Source organism: Somniosus microcephalus, unplaced genomic scaffold, assembly GCF_052327205.1.
Source record: "Somniosus microcephalus isolate GS21.2 unplaced genomic scaffold, FLI_Smic_1.0 unresolved_chr4, whole genome shotgun sequence".
NCBI classification, from domain to species: domain Eukaryota; kingdom Metazoa; phylum Chordata; class Chondrichthyes; order Squaliformes; family Somniosidae; genus Somniosus; species Somniosus microcephalus.
The window spans coordinates 16,938,530-16,955,441 of record NW_028225182.1 but is presented as its reverse complement, the minus strand read 5'-3'; the positions used below and the strand labels follow the sequence as shown (position 1 = coordinate 16,955,441).

Sequence of the window (16,912 nt, the reverse complement as noted above, 5' to 3'; positions counted from 1 at the left end):
AAAATGTTGAGCATTCTGCTATGCAGTCAAACGAAGCCCTGGACAACACATATCTTTCTCCCCCTCTTATTTGGAACTGGGAATGAGAGGTTGAGCCTATCATCTGATGTCGAGAACAATAAATCAACCGTCATTGATTCAGGCAGCAAACAGTCCCGTAACCGTGGTTGGTATGCAGATACCAAGCTTGTATGTCCCAAATTTCAGCAGCTGGGACAAAAAGAATTCAGATTCCACCGAGATTTGGACACGCATCGCTGGATTCAAAGTCCAGAGTGCTCACCATTACACCATGGAACCTTTGCTGAACAGTCCCTAGATTCTTTTCTCAAAATCAACAACATTACCATCTCCACCATTATACTTTGTCTCGGCCTGGTCTCATCCTTAACGTCAGCTTGCCCCCTTGCCCCTCTGCTAAGCTTCGGTTCTGAGCAAATCACACAGCTGCCTTGATGGCTATCAGTTCACAAATCTCAGCTTCTTTTTCACACTGCTCATGGCAGATTGCATTGCAGTCCTGCCAGGTAAAATGAGTATAATCTTTGCAAGGCACTGCTGCACGAAAGATAAGCAATTGTTAACTTTTTTCGAGAATACGAAGTGCAATGCCTACGTTTCAAGAAGCACTGCTTTCAATTTCAGCAAATATGCCAGCCGAATGCAGCTTGGAAAGGAAATGTTGAGCATTCTGCTGTGCAGTCAAACGAAGCACTGGACAACACACATCTTTCTCCTCCTCTTATTTGGAACTGGGAATGAGAGGTTGAGCCTATCATCTGATGTCGAGAACAATAAACCAACCGTCATTGATCCAGGCAGCAAATAGGCCCGCAACCGTGGTTGTTCTGAAGATGCCAAGCTTGCATGTCCCAAATTTCCAGCAGCTGGGACAACAAGAATTCAGGTTCCACCGAGATTTGAACTCGGATCGCTGGATTCAGAATCCAGACTGCTTACCATTACACCATGGAACCTTTGCTGAACAGTTCCTTAGATTCTTTTCTCAAAATCAACAACATTACCATCTCCACCATTATACTTTGTCTCGGCCTGGTCTCTTCCTTAACTTCAGCTTGCCCCTCTGCTAAGCTTCGGTTCTGAGCAAATCACACAGCTGCCTTGATGGCTATCGGTTCACAAATCTCAGCTTCTTTTTCACACTGCTCATGGCAGATTGCATTGCAGCCCTGCCAGGTAAAATGAGTATAATCTTTGCAAGGCACAGCTGCACGAAAGATAAGCAATTGTTAACTTTTTTCGAAGAATACGAAGTGCAATGCCTACTTTTCAAGAAGCACTGCTTTCAATTTCAGCAATATGCCAGCCGAATGCAGCTTGCAAAGAAAATGTTGAGCATTCTGCTGTGCAGTCAAACGAAGCACTGGACAGCACACATCTTTCTCCCCCTCTTATTTGGAACTGGGAATGAGAGGTTGAGCCTATCATCTGATGTCGAGAACAATAAATCAACCGTCATTGATTCAGGCAGCAAACGGTCCCATAACCGTGGTTGGTATGCAGATACCAAGCTTGTCTGTCCCAAATTTCAGCAGCTGGGACAACAATAATTCAGGTTCCACCGATATTTGAACTCGGATCGCTGGATTCAGAGCCCAGAATGCTTACCATTACACCATGGAACCTTTGCTGAACAGTTCCTTCGATTCTTTTCTCAAAATCAACAACATTACCATCTCCACCATTATACTTTGTCTCGGCCTGATCTCATCCTTAACGTCAGCTTGCCCACTTGCCCCTCTGCTAAGCTTCGGTTCTGAGCAAATCACACAGCTGCCTTGATGGCTGTCGGTTCACGAATCTCAGCTTCTTTTTCACACTGCTCATGGCAGATTGCATTGCAGCCCTGCCAGGTAAAATGAGTATAATCTTTGCAAGGCGCAGCTGCACGAAAGATAAGCAATTGTTAACTTTTTTCGAGAATACGAAGTGCAATGCCTACGTTTCAAAAGCACTGCTTTCAATTTCAGCAAGTATGCCAGCCGAATGCAGCTTGCAAAGAAAATGTTGAGCATTCTGCTGTGCAGTCAAACGAAGCACTGGACAACACACATCTTTCTCCCCCTCTTATTTGGAACTGGGAATAAGAGGTTGAGCCTATTATCTGATGTCGAGAACAATAAACCAACCGTCATTGATCCAGGCAGCAAACGGGCCCGTAACCATGGTTGTTATGAAGATGCCAAGCTTGCATCTCCCAAATTTCCAGCAGCTGGGACAACAAGAATTCAGGTTCCACCGAGATTTGAACTTGGATCGCTGGATTCAGAGCCCAGAGTGCTTATCATTACACCATGGAACCTTTGCTGAACAGTTCCCTCGATTCTTTTCTCAAAATCAACAACATTACCATCTCCACCATTATACTTTGTCTCGGCCTGGTCTCATCCTTAACTTCAGCTTGCCCATCTGCTAAGCTTCGGTTCTGAGCAAATCACACAGTTGCCTTGATGGCTATCGGTTCACAAATCTCAGCTTCTTTTTCACACTGCTCATGGCAGATTGCATTGCAGTCCTGTCAGGTAAAATGAGTATAATCTTTGCAAGGCACTGCTGCACAAAAGATAAGCAATTGTTAACTTTTTTCGAGAATACGAAGTGCAATGCCTACTTTTCAAGAAGCACTGCTTTCAATTTCAGCAAGTATGCCAGCCGAATGCAGCTTGCAAAGAAAATGTTGAGCATTCTGCTGTGCAGTCAAACGAAGCACTGGACAGCACACATCTTTCTCCCCCTCTTATTTGGAACTGGGAATGAGAGGTTGAGCCGATCATCTGATGTCGAGAACAATAAATCAACCGTCATTGATTCAGGCAGCAAACGGTCCCCTAACCGTGGTTGGTATGCAGATACCAAGCTTGTGTGTCCCAAATTTCAGCAGTTGGGACAACAATAATTCAGGTTTCACCGATATTTGAACTCGGATCGCTGGATTCAGAGCCCAGAGTGCTTACCATTACACCATGGAACCTTTGCTGAACAGTTCCTTAGATTCTTTTCTCAAAATCAACAACATTACCATCTCCACCATTATACTTTGTCTCGGCCTGATCTCATCCTTAACGTCAGCTTGCCCACTTGCCCCTCTGCTAAGCTTCGGTTCTGAGCAAATCACACAGCTGCCTTGATGGCTGTCGGTTCACGAATCTCAGCTTCTTTTTCACACTGCTCATGGCAGATTGCATTGCAGCCCTGCCAGGTAAAATTAGTATAATCTTTGCAAGGCGCAGCTGCACGAAAGATAAGCAATTGTTAACTTTTTTCGAGAATACGAAGTGCAATGCCTACGTTTCAAAAGCACTGCTTTCAATTTCAGCAAGTATGCCAGCCGAATGCAGCTTGCAAAGAAAATGTTGAGCATTCTGCTGTGCAGTCAAACGAAGCACTGGACAACACACATCTTTCTCCCCCTCTTATTTGGAACTGGGAATAAGAGGTTGAGCCTATCATCTGATGTCGAGTACAATAAATCAACCGTCATTGATCCAGGCAGCAAACGGTCCCATAACCGTGGTTGTTATGAAGATGCCAAGCTTGAATGTCCCAAATTTCCAGCAGCTGGGAAAACAAGAATTCAGGTTCCACCGAGATTTGAACTCGGATCGCTGGATTCAAAGTCCAGAGTGCTCACCATTACACCATGGAACCTTCGCTGAACAGTTCCTAGATTCTTTTCTCAAAATCAACAACATTACCATCTCCACCATTATACTTTGTCTCGGCCTGGTCTCATCCTTAACGTCAGCTTGCCACTTGCCCCTCTGCTAAGCTTCGGTTCTGAGCAAATCACACAGCTGCCTTGAAGGCTATCGGTTCACAAATCTCAGCTTCTTTTTCATACTGCTCATGGCAGATTGCATTGCAGTCCTGCCAGGTAAAATGAGTATAATCTTTGCAAGGCACAGCTGCACGAAAGATAAGCAATTGTTAACTTTTTTCGAGAATACGAAGTGCAATGCCTACGTTTCAAGAAGCACTGCTTTCAATTTCAGCAACTATGCCAGCCGAATGCAGCTTGCAAAGAAAATGTTGAGCATTCTGCTGTGCAGTCAAACGAAGCACTGGACAACACACATCTTTCTCCCCCTCTTATTTGGAACTGGGAATAAGAGGTTGAGCCTATTATCTGATGTCGAGAACAATAAACCAACCGTCATTGATCCAGGCAGCAAACGGGCCCGTAACCATGGTTGTTATGAAGATGCCAAGCTTGCATCTCCCAAATTTCCAGCAGCTGGGACAACAAGAATTCAGGTTCCACCGAGATTTGAACTTGGATCGCTGGATTCAGAGCCCAGAGTGCTTATCATTACACCATGGAACCTTTGCTGAACAGTTCCCTCGATTCTTTTCTCAAAATCAACAACATTACCATCTCCACCATTATACTTTGTCTCGGCCTGGTCTCATCCTTAACTTCAGCTTGCCCATCTGCTAAGCTTCGGTTCTGAGCAAATCACACAGCTGCCTTGATGGCTATCGGTTCACAAATCTCAGCTTCTTTTTCACACTGCTCATGGCAGATTGCATTGCAGTCCTGTCAGGTAAAATGAGTATAATCTTTGCAAGGCACTGCTGCACAAAAGATAAGCAATTGTTAACTTTTTTCGAGAATACGAAGTGCAATGCCTACTTTTCAAGAAGCACTGCTTTCAATTTCAGCAAGTATGCCAGCCGAATGCAGCTTGCAAAGAAAATGTTGAGCATTCTGCTGTGCAGTCAAACGAAGCACTGGACAGCACACATCTTTCTCCCCCTCTTATTTGGAACTGGGAATGAGAGGTTGAGCCGATCATCTGATGTCGAGAACAATAAATCAACCGTCATTGATTCAGGCAGCAAACGGTCCCGTAACCGTGGTTGGTATGCAGATACCAAGCTTCTGTGTGTCCCAAATTTCAGCAGCTGGGACAACAATAATTCAGGTTCCACCGAGATTTGAACTCGGATCGCTGGATTCAGAGCCCAGAGTGCTTACCATTACACCATGGAACCTTCGCTGAACAGTACATAGATTCTTTTCTCAAAATCAACAACATTACCATCTCCACCATTGTACTTTGTCTCGGCCTGGTCTCATCCTTAACGTCAGCTTGCCCACTTGCCCCTCTGCTAAGCTTCGGTTCTGAGCAAATCACACAGCTGCCTTGATGGCTGTCGGTTCACGAATCTCAGCTTCTTTTTCACACTGCTCATGGCAGATTGCATTGCAGCCCTGCCAGGTAAAATGAGTATAATCTTTGCAAGGCGCAGCTGCACGAAAGATAAGCAATTGTTGACTTTTTTCGAGAATACGAAGTGCAATGCCTACGTTTCAAAAGCACTGCTTTCAATTTCAGCAAGTATGCCAGCCGAATACAGCTTGCAAAGAAAATGTTGAGCATTCTGCTGTGCAGTCAAACGAAGCACTGGACAACACACATCTTTCTCCCCCTCTTATTTGGAACTGGGAATAAGAGGTTGAGCCTATCATCTGATGTCGAGGACAATAAATCAACCGTCATTGATCCAGGCAGCAAACGGTCCCATAACCGTGGTTGTTATGAAGATGCCAAGCTTGTATGTCCCAAATTTCCAGCAGCTGGGACAACAAGAATTCAGTTTCCACCGAGACTTGAACTCGGATCGCTGGATTCAAAGTCCAGAGTGCTCACCATTACACCATGGAACCTTCGCTGAACAGTCCCTACATTCTTTTCTCAAAATCAACAACATTACCATCTCCACCATTATACTTTGTCTCGGCCTGGTCTCATCCTTAACGTCAGCTTGCCCACTTGCCCCTCTGCTAAGCTTCGGTTCTGAGCAAATCACACAGCTGCCTTGAAGGCTATCGGTTCACAAATCTCAGCTTCTTTTTCACACTGCTCATGGCAGATTGCATTGCAGTCCTGCCAGGTAAAATGAGTATAATCTTTGCAAGGCACAGCTGCACGAAAGATAAGCAATTGTTAACTTTTTTCGAGAATACGAAGTGCAATGCCTACGTTTCAAAAGCACTGCTTTCAATTTCAGCAAGTATGCCAGCCGAATGCAGCTTGCAAAGAAAATGTTGAGCATTCTGCTGTGCAGTCAAACGAAGCACTGGACAGCACACATCTTTCTCCCCCTCTTATTTGGAACTGGGAATGAGAGGTTGAGCCGATCATCTGATGTCGAGAACAATAAATCAACCGTCATTGATTCAGGCAGCAAACGGGCCCGGAACCGTGGTTGGTATGCAGATACCAAGCTTCTGTGTGTCCCAAATTTCAGCAGCTGGGACAACAATAATTCAGGTTCCACCGAGATTTGAACTCGGATCGCTGGATTCAGAGCCCAGAGTGCTTACCATTACACCATGGAACCTTCGCTGAACAGTCCATAGATTCTTTTCTCAAAATCAACAACATTACCATCTCCACCATTATACTTTGTCTCGGCCTGGTCTCATCCTTAACGTCAGCTTGCCCACTTGCCCCTCTGCTCAGCTTCGGTTCTGAGCAAATCACACAGCTGCCTTGATGGCTGTCGGTTCACGAATCTCAGCTTCTTTTTCACACTGCTCATGGCAGATTGCATTGCAGCCCTGCCAGGTAAAATGAGTATAATCTTTGCAAGGCGCAGCTGCACGAAAGATAAGCAATTGTTGACTTTTTTCGAGAATACGAAGTGCAATGCCTACGTTTCAAAAGCACTGCTTTCAATTTCAGCAAGTATGCCAGCCGAATGCAGCTTGCAAAGAAAATGTTGAGCATTCTGCTGTGCAGTCAAACGAAGCACTGGACAACACACATCTTTCTCCCCCTCTTATTTGGAACTGGGAATAAGAGGTTGAGCCTATTATCTGATGTCGAGAACAATAAACGAACCGTCATTGATCCAGGCAGCAAACGGGCCCGTAACCATGGTTGTTATGAAGATGCCAAGCTTGCATCTCCCAAATTTCCAGCAGCTGGGACAACAAGAATTCAGGTTCCACCGAGATTTGAACTTGGATCGCTGGATTCAGAGCCCAGAGTGCTTATCATTACACCATGGAACCTTTGCTGAACAGTTCCCTAGATTCTTTTCTCAAAATCAACAACATTACCATCTCCACCATTATACTTTGTCTCGGCCTGGTCTCATCCTTAACTTCAGCTTGCCCATCTGCTAAGCTTCGGTTCTGAGCAAATCACACAGCTGCCTTGATGGCTATCGGTTCACAAATCTCAGCTTCTTTTTCACACTGCTCATGGCAGATTGCATTGCAGTCCTGTCAGGTAAAATGAGTATAATCTTTGCAAGGCACTGCTGCACAAAAGATAAGCAATTGTTAACTTTTTTCGAGAATACGAAGTGCAATGCCTACTTTTCAAGAAGCACTGCTTTCAATTTCAGCAAGTATGCCAGCCGAATGCAGCTTGCAAAGAAAATGTTGAGCATTCTGCTGTGCAGTCAAACGAAGCACTGGACAGCACACATCTTTCTCCCCCTCTTATTTGGAACTGGGAATGAGAGGTTGAGCCGATCATCTGATGTCGAGTGCAATAAATCAACCGTCATTGATTCAGGCAGCAAACGGTCCCGTAACCGTGGTTGGTATGTAGATACCAAGCTTCTGTGTGTCCCAAATTTCAGCAGCTGGGACAACAATAATTCAGGTTCCACCGAGATTTGAACTCGGATCGCTGGATTCAGAGCCCAGAGTGCTTACCATTACACCATGGAACCTTCGCTGAACAGTCCATAGATTCTTTTCTCAAAATCAACAACATTACCATCTCCACCATTATACTTTGTCTCGGCCTGGTCTCATCCTTAACGTCAGCTTGCCCACTTGCCCCTCTGCTAAGCTTCGGTTCTGAGCAAATCACACAGCTGCCTTGAAGGCTATCGGTTCACAAATCTCAGCTTCTTTTTCACACTGCTCATGGCAGATTGCATTGCAGTCCTGCCAGGTAAAATGAGTATAATCTTTGCAAGGCACAGCTGCACGAAAGATAAGCAATTGTTAACTTTTTTCGAGAATACGAAGTGCAATGCCTACGTTTCAAAAGCACTGCTTTCAATTTCAGCAAGTATGCCAGCCGAATGCAGCTTGCAAAGAAAATGTTGAGCATTCTGCTGTGCAGTCAAACGAAGCACTGGACAGCACACATCTTTCTCCCCCTCTTATTTGGAACTGGGAATGAGAGGTTGAGCCGATCATCTGATGTCGAGAACAATAAATCAACCGTCATTGATTCAGGCAGCAAACGGTCCCGTAACCGTGGTTGGTATGTAGATACCAAGCTTCTGTGTGTCCCAAATTTCAGCAGCTGGGACAACAATAATTCAGGTTCCACCGAGATTTGAACTCGGATCGCTGGATTCAGAGCCCAGAGTGCTTACCATTACACCATGGAACCTTCGCTAAACAGTCCATAGATTCTTTTCTCAAAATCAACAACATTACCATCTCCACCATTATACTTTGTCTCGGCCTGGTCTCATCCTTAACGTCAGCTTGCCCACTTGCCCCTCTGCTAAGCTTCGGTTCTGAGCAAATCACACAGCTGCCTTGATGGATGTCGGTTCACGAATCTCAGCTTCTTTTTCACACTGCTCATGGCAGATTGCATTGCAGCCCTGCCAGGTAAAATGAGTATAATCTTTGCAAGGCGCAGCTGCACGAAAGATAAGCAATTGTTGACTTTTTTCGAGAATACGAAGTGCAATGCCTACGTTTCAAAAGCACTGCTTTCAATTTCAGCAAGTATGCCAGCCGAATACAGCTTGCAAAGAAAATGTTGAGCATTCTGCTGTGCAGTCAAACGAAGCACTGGACAACACACATCTTTCTCCCCCTCTTATTTGGAACTGGGAATAAGAGGTTGAGCCTATCATCTGATGTCGAGGACAATAAATCAACCGTCATTGATCCAGGCAGCAAACGGTCCCATAACCGTGGTTGTTGTGAAGATGCCAAGCTTGTATGTCCCAAATTTCCAGCAGCTGGGACAACAAGAATTCAGGTTCCACCGAGATTTGAACTCCGATCGCTGGATTCAAAGTCCAGAGTGCTCACCATTACACCATGGAACCTTTGCTGAACAGTCCCTAGATTCTTTTCTCAAAATCAACAACATTACCATCTCCACCATTATACTTTGTCTCGGCCTGGTCTCATCCTTAACTTCAGCTTGCCCATCTGCTAAGCTTCGGTTCTGAGCAAATCACACAGCTGCCTTGATGGCTATCGGTTCACAAATCTCAGCTTCTTTTTCACACTGCTCATGGCAGATTGCATTGCAGTCCTGCCAGGTAAAATGAGTATAATCTTTGCAAGGCACAGCTGCACGAAAGATAAGCAATTGTTAACTTTTTTCGAAGAATACGAAGTGCAATGCCTACGTTTCAAGAAGCACTGCTTTCAATTTCAGCAAGTATGCCAGCCGAATGCAGCTTGGAAAGGAAATGTTGAGCATTCTGCTGTGCAGTCAAACGAAGCACTGGACAACACACATCTTTCTCCTCCTCTTATTTGGAACTAGGAATGAGAGGTTGAGCCTATCATCTGATGTCGAGAACAATAAACCAACCGTCATTGATCCAGGCAGCAAACAGGCCCGTAACCGTGGTTGTTATGAAGATGCCAAGCTTGCATGTCCCAAATTTCCAGCAGCTGGGACAACAAGAATTCAGGTTCCACCGAGATTTGAACTTGGATCACTGGATTCAGAGCCCAGAGTGCTTACCATTACACAATTGAACCTTTGCTAAACAGTTCCCGAGATTCTTTTCTCAAAATCAACAACATTACCATCTCCACCATTATACTTTGTCTCGGCCTGGTCTCTTCCTTAACTTCAGCTTGCCCCTCTGCTAAGCTTCGGTTCTGAGCAAATCACACAGCTGCCTTGATGGCTATCGGTTCACAAATCTCAGCTTCTTTTTCACACTGCTCATGGCAGATTGCATTGCAGCCCTGCCAGGTAAAATGAGTATAATCTTTGCAAGGCACAGCTGCACGAAAGATAAGCAATTGTTAACTTTTTTCGAAGAATACGAAGTGCAATGCCTACTTTTCAAGAAGCACTGCTTTCAATTTCAGCAATATGCCAGCCGAATGCAGCTTGCAAAGAAAATGTTGATCATTCTGCTGTGCAGTCAAACGAAGCACTGGAAAGCACACATCTTTCTCCCCCTCTTATTTGGAACTGGGAATGAGAGGTTGAGCCTATCATCTGATGTCGAGAACAATAAATCAACCGTCATTGATTCAGGTAGCAAACGGTCCCGTAACCGTGGTTGGTATGCAGATACCAAGCTTGTGTGTCCCAAATTTCAGCAGCTGGGACAACAATAATTCAGGTTCCACCGAGATTTGAACTCGGATCGCTGGATTCAGAGCCCAGAGTGCTTACCATTACACCATGGAACCTTTGCTGAACAGTTCCTCAGATTCTTTTCTCAAAATCAACAACATTACCATCTCCACCATTATACTTTGTCTCGGCCTGGTCTCATCCTTAACGTCAGCTTGCCCACTTGCCCCTCTGCTAAGCTTCGGTTCTGAGCAAATCACACAGCTGCCTTGATGGCTGTCGGTTCACGAATCTCAGCTTCTTTTTCACACTGCTCATGGCAGATTGCATTGCAGCCCTGCCAGGTAAAATGAGTATAATCTTTGCAAGGCGCAGCTGCACGAAAGATAAGCAATTGTTAACTTTTTTCGAGAATACGAAGTGCAATGCCTACGTTTCAAAAGCACTGCTTTCAATTTCAGCAAGTATGCCAGCCGAATGCAGCTTGCAAAGAAAATGTTGAGCATTCTGCTGTGCAGTCAAACAAAGCACTGGACAACACACATCTTTCTCCCCCTCTTATTTGGAACTGGGAATAAGAGGTTGAGCCTATCATCTGATGTCGAGTACAATAAATCAACCGTCATTGATCCAGGCAGCAAACGGTCCCATAACCGTGGTTGTTATGAAGATGCCAAGCTTGCATCTCCCAAATTTCCAGCAGCTAGGACAACAAGAATTCAGGTTCCACCGAGATTTGAACTTGGATCGCTGGATTCAGAGCCCAGAGTGCTTATCATTACACCATGGAACCTTTGCTGAACAGTTCCCTAGATTCTTTTCTCAAAATCAACAACATTACCATCTCCACCGTTATACTTTGTCTCGGCCTGGTCTCATCCTTAACTTCAGCTTGCCCATCTGCTAAGCTTCGGTTCTGAGCAAATCACACAGCTGCCTTGATGGCTATCGGTTCACAAATCTCAGCTTCTTTTTCACACTGCTCATGGCAGATTGCATTGCAGTCCTGCCAGGTAAAATGAGTATAATCTTTGCAAGGCACTGCTGCACAAAAGATAAGCAATTGTTAACTTTTTTCGAGAATACGAAGTGCAATGCCTACGTTTCAAGAAGCACTGCTTTCAATTTCAGAAAGTATGCCAGCCGAATGCAGCTTGGAAAGGAAATGTTGAGCATTCTGCTGTGCAGTCAAACGAAGCACTGGACAACACACATCTTTCTCCTCCTCTTTATTTGGAACTGGGAATGAGAGGTTGAGCCTATCATCTGATGTCGAGAACAATAAACCAACCGTCATTGATCCATGCAGCAAACGGGCCCGTAACCGTGATTGTTGTGAAGATGCCAAGCTTGTCTGTCCCAAATTTCAGCAGCTGGGACAACAATAATTCTGGTTCCACCGAGATTTGAACTCGGATCACTGGATTCAGAGCCCAGAGTGCTTACCATTACACCATGGAACCTTCGCTAAACCATCCCTAGATTCTTTTCTCAAAATCAACAACATTACCATCTCCACCATTATACTTTGTCTCGGCCTGGTCTCATCCTTAACGTCAGCTTGCCCACTTGCCCCTCTGCTAAGCTTCGGTTCTGAGCAAATCACACAGCTGCCTTGATGGCTATCGGTTCACAAATCTCAGCTTCTTTTTCACACTGCTCATGGCAAATTGCATTGCAGTCCTGCCAGGTAAAATGAGTATAATCTTTGCAAGGCACAGCTGCACGGAAGATAAGCAATTGTTAACTTTTATCGAAGAATACGAAGTGCAATGCCTACGTTTCAAGAAGCACTGCTTTCAATTTCAGCAAGTATGCCAGCCGAATGCAGCTTGGAAAGGAAATGTTGAGCATTCTGCTGTGCAGTCAAACGAAGCACTGGACAACACACATCTTTCTCCTCCTCTTATTTGGAACTAGGAATGAGAGGTTGAGCCTATCATCTGATGTCGAGAACAATAAACCAACCGTCATTGATCCAGGCAGCAAACAGGCCCGTAACCGTGGTTGTTATGAAGATGCCAAGCTTGCATGTCCCAAATTTCCAGCAGCTGGGACAACAAGAATTCAGGTTCCACCGAGATTTGAACTTGGATCACTGGATTCAGAGCCCAGAGTGCTTACCATTACACAATTGAACCTTTGCTTAACAGTTCCCGAGATTCTTTTCACAAAATCAACAACATTACCATCTCCACCATTATACTTTGTCTCGGCCTGGTCTCTTCCTTAACTTCAGCTTGCCCCTCTGCTAAGCTTCGGTTCTGAGCAAATCACACAGCTGCCTTGATGGCTATCGGTTCACAAATCTCAGCTTCTTTTTCACACTGCTCATGGCAGATTGCTTTGCAGCCCTGCCAGGTAAAATGAGTATAATCTTTGCAAGGCACAGCTGCACGAAAGATAAGCAATTGTTAACTTTTTTCGAAGAATACGAAGTGCAATGCCTACTTTTCAAGAAGCACTGCTTTCAATTTCAGCAATATGCCAGCCGAATGCAGCTTGCAAAGAAAATGTTGAGCATTCTGCTGTGCAGTCAAACGAAGCACTGGACAGCACACATCTTTCTCCCCCTCTTATTTGGAACTGGGAATGAGAGGTTGAGCCTATCATCTGATGTCGAGAACAATAAATCAACCGTCATTGATTCAGGCAGCAAACGGTCCCGTAACCGTGGTTGGTATGCAGATACCAAGCTTGTGTGTCCCAAATTTCAGCAGCTGGGACAACAATAATTCAGGTCCCACCGAGATTTGAACTCGGATCGCTGGATTCAGAGCCCAGAGTGCTTACCATTACACCATGGAACCTTTGCTGAACAGTTCCTTAGATTCTTTTCTCAAAATCAACAACATTACCATCTCCACCATTATACTTTGTCTCGGCCTGGTCTCATCCTTAACGTCAGCTTGCCCACTTGCCCCTCTGCTAAGCTTCGGTTCTGAGCAAATCACACAGCTGCCTTGATGGCTGTCGGTTCATGAATCTCAGCTTCTTTTTCACACTGCTCATGGCAGATTGCATTGCAGCCCTGCCAGGTAAAATGAGTATAATCTTTGCAAGGCGCAGCTGCACGAAAGATAAGCAATTGTTAACTTTTTTCGAGAATACGAAGTGCAATGCCTACGTTTCAAAAGCACTGCTTTCAATTTCAGCAAGTATGCCAGCCGAATGCAGCTTGCAAAGAAAATGTTGAGCATTCTGCTGTGCAGTCAAACGAAGCACTGGACAACACACATCTTTCTCCCCCTCTTATTTGGAACTGGGAATAAGAGGTTGAGCCTATCATCTGATGTCGAGTACAATAAATCAACCGTCATTGATCCAGGCAGCAAACGGTCCCATAACCGTGGTTGTTATGAAGATGCCAAGCTTGCATCTCCAAAATTTCCAGCAGCTGGGACAACAAGAATTCAGGTTCCACCGAGATTTGAACTTGGATCGCTGGATTCAGAGCCCAGAGTGCTTATCATTACACCATGGAACCTTTGCTGAACAGTTCCCTAGATTCTTTTCTCAAAATCAACAACATTACCATCTCCACCATTATACTTTGTCTCGGCCTGGTCTCATCCTTAATTTCAGCTTGCCCATCTTCTAAGCTTCGGTTCTGAGCAAATCACACAGCTGCCTTGATGGCTATCGGTTCACAAATCTCAGCTTCTTTTTCACACTGCTCATGGCAGATTGCATTGCAGTCCTGCCAGGTAAAATGAGTATAATCTTTGCAAGGCACTGCTGCACAAAAGATAAGCAATTGTTAACTTTTTTCGAGAATACGAAGTGCAATGCCTACGTTTCAAGAAGCACTGCTTTCAATTTCAGAAAGTATGCCAGCCGAATGCAGCTTGGAAAGGAAATGTTGAGCATTCTGCTGTGCAGTCAAACGAAGCACTGGACAACACACATCTTTCTCCTCCACTTTATTTGGAACTGGGAATGAGAGGTTGAGCCTATCATCTGATGTCGAGAACAATAAACCAACCGTCATTGATCCATGCAGCAAACGGGCCCGTAACCGTGATTGTTGTGAAGATGCCAAGCTTGTCTGTCCCAAATTTCAGCAGCTGGGACAACAATAATTCAGGTTCCACCGAGATTTGAACTCGGATCGCTGGATTCAGAGCCCAGAGTGCTTACCATTACACCATGGAACCTTCGCTGAACAGTCCATAGATTCTTTTCTCAAAATCAACAACATTACCATCTCCACCATTGTACTTTGTCTCGGCCTGGTCTCATCCTTAACGTCAGCTTGCCCACTTGCCCCTCTGCTAAGCTTCGGTTCTGAGCAAATCACACAGCTGCCTTGATGGCTGTCGGTTCACGAATCTCAGCTTCTTTTTCACACTGCTCATGGCAGATTGCATTGCAGCCCTGCCAGGTAAAATGAGTATAATCTTTGCAAGGCGCAGCTGCACGAAAGATAAGCAATTGTTGACTTTTTTCGAGAATACGAAGTGCAATGCCTACGTTTCAAAAGCACTGCTTTCAATTTCAGCAAGTATGCCAGCCGAATACAGCTTGCAAAGAAAATGTTGAGCATTCTGCTGTGCAGTCAAACGAAGCACTGGACAACACACATCTTTCTCCCCCTCTTATTTGGAACTGGGAATAAGAGGTTGAGCCTATCATCTGATGTCGAGGACAATAAATCAACCGTCATTGATCCAGGCAGCAAACGGTCCCATAACCGTGGTTGTTATGAAGATGCCAAGCTTGTATGTCCCAAATTTCCAGCAGCTGGGACAACAAGAATTCAGTTTCCACCGAGACTTGAACTCGGATCGCTGGATTCAAAGTCCAGAGTGCTCACCATTACACCATGGAACCTTCGCTGAACAGTCCCTACATTCTTTTCTGAAAATCAACAACATTACCATCTCCACCATTATACTTTGTCTCGGCCTGGTCTCATCCTTAACGTCAGCTTGCCCACTTGCCCCTCTGCTAAGCTTCGGTTCTGAGCATATCACACAGCTGCCTTGAAGGCTATCGGTTCACAAATCTCAGCTTCTTTTTCACACTGCTCATGGCAGATTGCATTGCAGTCCTGCCAGGTAAAATGAGTATAATCTTTGCAAGGCACAGCTGCACGAAAGATAAGCAATTGTTAACTTTTTTCGAGAATACGAAGTGCAATGCCTACGTTTCAAAAGCACTGCTTTCAATTTCAGCAAGTATGCCAGCCGAATGCAGCTTGCAAAGAAAATGTTGAGCATTCTGCTGTGCAGTCAAACGAAGCACTGGACAGCACACATCTTTCTCCCCCTCTTATTTGGAACTGGGAATGAGAGGTTGAGCCGATCATCTGATGTCGAGAACAATAAATCAACCGTCATTGATTCAGGCAGCAAACGGGCCCGTAACCGTGGTTGGTATGCAGATACCAAGCTTCTGTGTGTCCCAAATTTCAGCAGCTGGGACAACAATAATTCAGGTTCCACCGAGATTTGAACTCGGATCGCTGGATTCAGAGCCCAGAGTGCTTACCATTACACCATGGAACCTTCGCTGAACAGTCCATAGATTCTTTTCTCAAAATCAACAACATTACCATCTCCACCATTATACTTTGTCTCGGCCTGGTCTCATCCTTAACGTCAGCTTGCCCACTTGCCCCTCTGCTAAGCTTCGGTTCTGAGCAAATCACACAGCTGCCTTGATGGCTGTCGGTTCACGAATCTCAGCTTCTTTTTCACACTGCTCATGGCAGATTGCATTGCAGCCCTGCCAGGTAAAATGAGTATAATCTTTGCAAGGCGCAGCTGCACGAAAGATAAGCAATTGTTGACTTTTTTCGAGAATACGAAGTGCAATGCCTACGTTTCAAAAGCACTGCTTTCAATTTCAGCAAGTATGCCAGCCGAATGCAGCTTGCAAAGAAAATGTTGAGCATTCTGCTGTGCAGTCAAACGAAGCACTGGACAACACACATCTTTCTCCCCCTCTTATTTGGAACTGGGAATAAGAGGTTGAGCCTATTATCTGATGTCGAGAACAATAAACGAACCGTCATTGATCCAGGCAGCAAACGGGCCCGTAACCATGGTTGTTATGAAGATGCCAAGCTTGCATCTCCCAAATTTCCAGCAGCTGGGACAACAAGAATTCAGGTTCCACCGAGATTTGAACTTGGATCGCTGGATTCAGAGCCCAGAGTGCTTATCATTACACCATGGAACCTTTGCTGAACAGTTCCCTAGATTCTTTTCTCAAAATCAACAACATTACCATCTCCACCATTATACTTTGTCTCGGCCTGGTCTCATCCTTAACTTCAGCTTGCCCATCTGCTAAGCTTCGGTTCTGAGCAAATCACACAGCTGCCTTGATGGCTATCGGTTCACAAATCTCAGCTTCTTTTTCACACTGCTCATGGCAGATTGCATTGCAGTCCTGTCAGGTAAAATGAGTATAATCTTTGCAAGGCACTGCTGCACAAAAGATAAGCAATTGTTAACTTTTTTCGAGAATACGAAGTGCAATGCCTACTTTTCAAGAAGCACTGCTTTCAATTTCAGCAAGTATGCCAGCCGAATGCAGCTTGCAAAGAAAATGTTGAGCATTCTGCTGTGCAGTCAAACGAAGCACTGGACAGCACACATCTTTCTCCCCCT

General features: G+C 45.0%; 13 non-coding genes across 13 annotated transcripts; all 13 read right to left on the bottom strand.

Moving 5' to 3' along the window:
- Positions 1-3,597: 3,597 nt before the first annotated feature.
- On the bottom strand, positions 3,598-3,669 carry trnaq-uug (transfer RNA glutamine (anticodon UUG)). Its single transcript has one exon. It is a non-coding gene; the product is annotated as a tRNA-Gln (tRNA).
- A 1,275-nt stretch (positions 3,670-4,944) lies between these two features.
- Positions 4,945-5,016, bottom strand: trnaq-cug (transfer RNA glutamine (anticodon CUG)). The gene has a single exon. It is a non-coding gene; the product is annotated as a tRNA-Gln (tRNA).
- Positions 5,017-5,620: 604 nt separating this feature from the next.
- On the bottom strand, positions 5,621-5,692 carry trnaq-uug (transfer RNA glutamine (anticodon UUG)). The gene has a single exon. It is a non-coding gene; the product is annotated as a tRNA-Gln (tRNA).
- Positions 5,693-6,297: 605 nt separating this feature from the next.
- trnaq-cug (transfer RNA glutamine (anticodon CUG)) lies at positions 6,298-6,369 on the bottom strand. Its single transcript has one exon. It is a non-coding gene; the product is annotated as a tRNA-Gln (tRNA).
- A 1,275-nt stretch (positions 6,370-7,644) lies between these two features.
- trnaq-cug (transfer RNA glutamine (anticodon CUG)) lies at positions 7,645-7,716 on the bottom strand. The gene has a single exon. It is a non-coding gene; the product is annotated as a tRNA-Gln (tRNA).
- Positions 7,717-8,321: 605 nt separating this feature from the next.
- trnaq-cug (transfer RNA glutamine (anticodon CUG)) lies at positions 8,322-8,393 on the bottom strand. Its single transcript has one exon. It is a non-coding gene; the product is annotated as a tRNA-Gln (tRNA).
- A 604-nt stretch (positions 8,394-8,997) lies between these two features.
- trnaq-uug (transfer RNA glutamine (anticodon UUG)) lies at positions 8,998-9,069 on the bottom strand. Its single transcript has one exon. It is a non-coding gene; the product is annotated as a tRNA-Gln (tRNA).
- A 1,267-nt stretch (positions 9,070-10,336) lies between these two features.
- trnaq-cug (transfer RNA glutamine (anticodon CUG)) lies at positions 10,337-10,408 on the bottom strand. The gene has a single exon. It is a non-coding gene; the product is annotated as a tRNA-Gln (tRNA).
- A 1,275-nt stretch (positions 10,409-11,683) lies between these two features.
- On the bottom strand, positions 11,684-11,755 carry trnaq-cug (transfer RNA glutamine (anticodon CUG)). The gene has a single exon. It is a non-coding gene; the product is annotated as a tRNA-Gln (tRNA).
- A 1,275-nt stretch (positions 11,756-13,030) lies between these two features.
- Positions 13,031-13,102, bottom strand: trnaq-cug (transfer RNA glutamine (anticodon CUG)). Its single transcript has one exon. It is a non-coding gene; the product is annotated as a tRNA-Gln (tRNA).
- Positions 13,103-14,377: 1,275 nt separating this feature from the next.
- trnaq-cug (transfer RNA glutamine (anticodon CUG)) lies at positions 14,378-14,449 on the bottom strand. The gene has a single exon. It is a non-coding gene; the product is annotated as a tRNA-Gln (tRNA).
- A 604-nt stretch (positions 14,450-15,053) lies between these two features.
- On the bottom strand, positions 15,054-15,125 carry trnaq-uug (transfer RNA glutamine (anticodon UUG)). Its single transcript has one exon. It is a non-coding gene; the product is annotated as a tRNA-Gln (tRNA).
- A 605-nt stretch (positions 15,126-15,730) lies between these two features.
- Positions 15,731-15,802, bottom strand: trnaq-cug (transfer RNA glutamine (anticodon CUG)). Its single transcript has one exon. It is a non-coding gene; the product is annotated as a tRNA-Gln (tRNA).
- Between the last annotated feature and the right edge of the window lie 1,110 nt (positions 15,803-16,912).